Consider the following 5524-nt stretch of genomic DNA (forward strand, 5'->3'; position numbering starts at 1 on the left):
CTATGACTGCTTTTCCAGAGTTGAATTTTTATGATGAAGAAGATGGTCCTCAAAGTCTTATATATTTTTCTGTGGCCTCTAACAGGAAAAAGTCACTAACTGTTGACCCAGAGAATATATAATGTGCTCTAACATGTTAATTCAATGGGTACAAACTTTACTAGTATTAACTGTTTCCCAGTTATTGGAGTTAGATTTCCAATCATTTCAGTAATGAATAATCCATTAAAAATTTTAGACAGTCGAGGGGATATAAAATGCTACCTGATGGTAACTAATTTACATTTTCTTGCTGACTAATGGTGTAGAGCAGCATCTTATATGTTTATTGACCACTTGCATTTCTTTTGAGAAGTGTCTGTTCAAGCACTTTGCCCATTTTATAAAATTTGTTTGTCTTTTAATATTAATTTGAAGGAGCTCTTTTTATATATTGTCTATAGTTCTTTGCTGGATACAGGACAGTGAATTTTATCACTTTGTGGATGCATTTCTTGTTTCTTAATGGAGATTTTGATAAGCACAGTGATTAATTTCAAAAATTTTCAATGTTAATTATTCAAATTTTACTTCTATTGATTATTGTGTCTTTTCTACAAATACATTTCTACCTAATTAATGAAGGTATTCTTCTATTTTCCTCTCAAGAGTTTAAGATTTCAGTTTATATGTTTAAGTTAATAAATATTTAATTTTAAGGTGGCATTTATCCTAGCAGAAGACAAAAAAGCCAACTTCCACATTTTGTAGGGAGCAGGGCCCTCTCCTCCTGGTGCCCTTTGAGAGGTCTTACATCAGTCTCTCCTTCCTCAGTGTCCTCCTCAGGATGCTCTTGACCTCTGCATTCCTCAAGCTGTGGATTAGAGGGTTCGGCATCTGATTGAAAAGGCTATGAAACAGGGAAAGGACCTTCTGCTGCTCCTCAGTATGGCGGGACTTGGGGGCCATGTACATGACAATGGCACTGCCAAAGAAGAGCCCCACACACAGAAGTGAGAGGAGCAGATGGAGAAGACCCTTCTGCGGCCCTCCCCAGACTGGATCCTCAGCATGGCTGCCAGAATGCTCAGGTAAGAGACCAGCACCAGGCAGAGCGGCCCCACCAGGATGAACACGGAAGCAGAAAATATGACCACCTGGTTGAGCCAGGTGTCAGCACAGGCCAACTTGAGGACAGACAGGATTTCACAGAAGAAATGGTTGATTTCATGAGCCCACAGAAGGGCAGCCTCAGAATGAGAACTAAATGAATGGACCAGAGCCAGGAGGAAGCTGAGTTCCCAGGATGCCACAGCCAGGACAGTGCACAATCTCCAGCTCATGAGGACATTGTAACGTAGGGAGCAGGAGATGGCTACATAGCGATCATAGGACATCACCACCAAAATCAGACATTCTGTGTTTGCAAAAGCCAAATACAAGAATGTCTGCATTATGCATGGTACAAAGGAGATGGTGCTTTTCTGGTTCGCAAGATCCACTAACATCTTGGGAACACTGTTGGAAGCATAGGACATGTCTGTGATGGCCAGGTGTTAGAGGAAGAAGTACATGGGGGTGTGCAGACTGTGGTCCAGACAGATGAGTCCCAAGATCATGCCATTCCCCGGCAGGCCTATTTATCCCTAAGTTCTTTGTGTTTTCACCATGAACAAACACACTTACTAACCTGGCTATAGTACAATTACTAAAATCAGGAAATTTAATATTGAATTTTTTTTCTAATATACAATATACTCCTTCCACCTCCACTCACCCAGAACCTAATCCAAGATTACATATTATATTTAATGTCACCTATCTTTAAGTTCCTTGCATCTATAATATTTACTCAAACTTTTTTTTTTGCCTCTCCAGACATTGATGTTTTGAATTTGATATAGCAGTTATTTAGTAGAATGCTCTTCAGACTGGGAGTGTACAATGTTCCTCATGTTTTGATTTGGATTATTAACTTTTCACATTTAAAAAGAATGGCACCCTCCTAGCTGCATTTCAGGAGTACAGGCGTGACGTTAATTTGTCCAATTATTCGTGATGCAAACATGCATACCTTGGTAAAGATGGTGACTCCCAAATATCTTCATACAATATAGTTCTTAATATTTTCCTAATGTAATTTCTGGTGCATATATTAAAATCATTATACAAGTGCACTTCATTTTATTCTGTTTCATTTTATTGCACTTCCCTTTATTGCCTTTCACAGATATTATGCTTTTTTATAAACTGAATGTTTGTGGCACCCCTGAGTTGTGCACGTCTATCTGCACCGTTTTTCCAACAGCATGTGCTTAATTTATGCCTCTACCTAACAACTCAGTAATTTTTCCAATATTTCCAACTTTCTCATTATTATTGTATCTGTTATGGTGATTTGTAATCACTAATCTTTCATGTTCCTATTATAATCATTTTAGGGCACTAAGAATCACATTCATATAAAACAGAAAACAATCAATGTTTGTTCTAACTGTTCTGCTAATTAACTCTTCCTCTGTTTCTCTCCCTCTCCTCGGGCCTCCCTATTCCCTGAGACGCAGCAATATTGAAATTAAGTCTATTAACAATCTTACAATGGCCTCTACTTGTTCAAATGAAAGGAAAGTCACGTATCTCTCACTTTAAATCAAAAGCCAGAAATAACTAAGCTTAATGAGGAAGGCATGTCAAAAGCCAGGATAGGTTGAAAGCCAGGCCTCCTGGACCAAACAGCCAAGTTCTGGATACAAAAGAAAAGCTTGAGAAAAATTAAAAGTGATACTCCAGTGAACATATGAATGATAAGAAAGTGAAACAGTCTTATTGCTGATATGGAAAAAGTTTGAGTGGTCTGGATAGAAGATCAAACCAGGCACAACATTCCCTTAAGCCAAAGCCTCATCCAGAGCAAGGCCCTAATTCTCTTCCCTTCTACAAAGGCTGAGAGAGATGAGGAAGCTACCGAAGAAAAGTTTTTAAGCTAAAAACATGTTGGTTCATGAGGTTTAAGGAAAGAAGCTGTCTTCATAACATAGAAGTGCGAGATGAAGCAGCAAAGTGCTGCTGTAGAAGCTGCCACAGGTTATCCAGATCTAACTAAGGTTGCTGATCAAGGTACTATTGGAAAAAGATGCCATCTAGGACTCTCATAGCTACAGAGGAGAAGTCAATATCTGGCTTCAAACTTCAAAGGACAGGCTGACACTCTTGTTAGGCGCTAATGCAGCTGGTGACTTTAAGTTGAAGCCAATGCTCAGTAACCAGTCCAAAAATCCTAGGGCCCTTAAGCATTATGCTAAATCTACTCTGCCGTGTTCTGTAAATTGAGCAACAAAGCCTGGATGACAGTACATCTGCTTGCAGCATGGTATACTGAATTTTTTATTTATACTTCTATATAGTTTTTATTATGACCATAAAAATTAAAGACACAGCATGAAGTAATTTGTGAGTTGAATTATATCATTATTTACTTTCCAAAAAAATCTGTCAGTTTTTTCCATGAAAATAGTATAGTTTGAATGCAAATACAACTCTCCAATCTTCTTTTAAAGTTATATACAAATAATTTATCTAACAACTTTAGTTTGGGAAAATTTTCTACACACAATACTCTGATTTAGTGTAATGTCTAAAGGATCAATGTCTTAGTTATTTCTACTGTGAATTATCTGATGTTGACATAGACATAATTTTGACTTAATTTTGAAGTAAATGTATTTTTTTCATATTTACTGCATCTGTAAAAGTATATTTTACTATGAACTCTCTGGTGTTTTCTTAACTGTCATTTTTGAGCAAATCTTTATTCAAACTCATTACATTTATTAGGGTTTTCTCCAGTGTAAATTCCCTGATGTTGAACAAGTTTTGAGAAACTACTTCAGGGTTTTCCTCTAATAGAAAATCTGCACAATAACATCTATGACACAAGTAATGGTACTACAACCCTCTTTATATTTGTAATGTTAGTCTTCAGAATGAATGCTCCTCTTCACTTTAATGGTTTATATTTCCTGAAAGACATTTTGACAGTAATAGCAATTACAATGCTTTTATTAAGTATGAACTCTTGGATGTTGAGTAAGATATGAGCAAGTATCATGTTCTTTATATTTGTACAATTTTTTCTCAAGTAAAAACGCTTTCTTGTGCAATAAAATGTGAGCATTAGTTTAAAGTTTTGTCACATTCTTCACACATGTAGTTTTCTACAATATGAATTATCTTACCTAAAATCATGGGTGACAACCATTTAAAGGCTTTGACAGATTCTTCACATTTCTGGGGTCTAGGACCATTATGATTTATTTTATATTTTCAAAAGTTTGAGGTATTGTTAAAAGCATTGTCACATCTTTCAGGTTTGTAAAGTTTCTCTCCAATATAAACTATCTTATGTCTGCTAAGAATTGAGGACTTGTAAAACACTTCGCCACATTCTTAATGCTAGTAGGGTTTCTGAATATTTTAAGCCCACTGTTGAGACCGACTACTCAGAAAAGAAGAAGATTCCTTTCAATGTATTACTGCTCATTGACAATGCACCTTGTCGCCCCAAAACTCTGATGGAGATGTACAGTGATTTCATCCCTGCTAACACAATTTCCACTCTTCAGCCTACGGATCAAGGACTGATTTGATTTCTGCTTTTAAGTTTTAATATTTAAGCAATGCATTTCACTGGGCTATAGCTGCCCTACACAGGGATCCCTCTGATGAATCAGGGCAAAGTCAACTGAAAACTTTCCAGGAAAGATTCTCCATTCTAAATAATGTAAAGAACATTTATGATTAATGGGAGAAGGTCAAAATATCAGCATTAACAATAGTTTGGAAGAAGTTTATTTGAACCTTTATAGATGACCTTGAGGGGTTCTAGACTCAGTGGAGTAACTACAGATGTGGTGGAAATGGCAAGACAACTAGAATTAGAAGTGGAGCCTAAGTATGTGACTGAATTGCTGCAATCGAATGATAAAACTTGAATGTATGTAGAATTCTTATGGATGAGAAAGAAAATGGTTTATTGAGATGACTATGCTGCTGGTGAAGATGCTGTGAACATTGTTAAATGACAAGAAATGATTTAGAATATTACATAAACTCAGTCGATAAAGCAGTAGCAGTGTTTGAGAGGATTGACTCCAAATTTGAAAGAAGTTCTACTGTGGGTAAAATGCTATCAAACAGCATCACATGCTACAGATAAATCATTTGTAAAAGGAGCAGTCAATCATTGCAGTAAACTTTATTATTGTCTTATTTTAAGAAATTGCTGGTTGGGTGCTGTGGCTCACACCTGTAATCTCAGCACTTTGGGAGGCCAAGGTAGGCAGATTGCTTGACCCCAGGAGTTCAAAACTAGCCTGGACAACATGGCAAAACCCTGTCTCTGAAAAATGCAAAAAATTAGCCAGTTATGGTGGTGGGCACCTGTAGTCCCAGCCACTTGGGAGGCTAAGGTGGGAGAATCACCTGAGCTCAGAAGGTGGAGGCTGCAGTGAGCTGTGACTGCACCACTGTACTCAAACCCCAGTGA

The 5524-nt window shown here is 37.2% G+C and overlaps 1 pseudogene; it reads right to left on the minus strand.

Moving 5' to 3' along the window:
* Positions 1-789: 789 nt before the first annotated feature.
* Positions 790-5524, minus strand: part of LOC105546688 — a 14558-nt pseudogene continuing 9823 nt past the window's right edge.

Source organism: Mandrillus leucophaeus, unplaced genomic scaffold (genome assembly GCF_000951045.1).
Source record: "Mandrillus leucophaeus isolate KB7577 unplaced genomic scaffold, Mleu.le_1.0 Scaffold365, whole genome shotgun sequence".
NCBI classification, from domain to species: Eukaryota; Metazoa; Chordata; class Mammalia; order Primates; family Cercopithecidae; genus Mandrillus; species Mandrillus leucophaeus.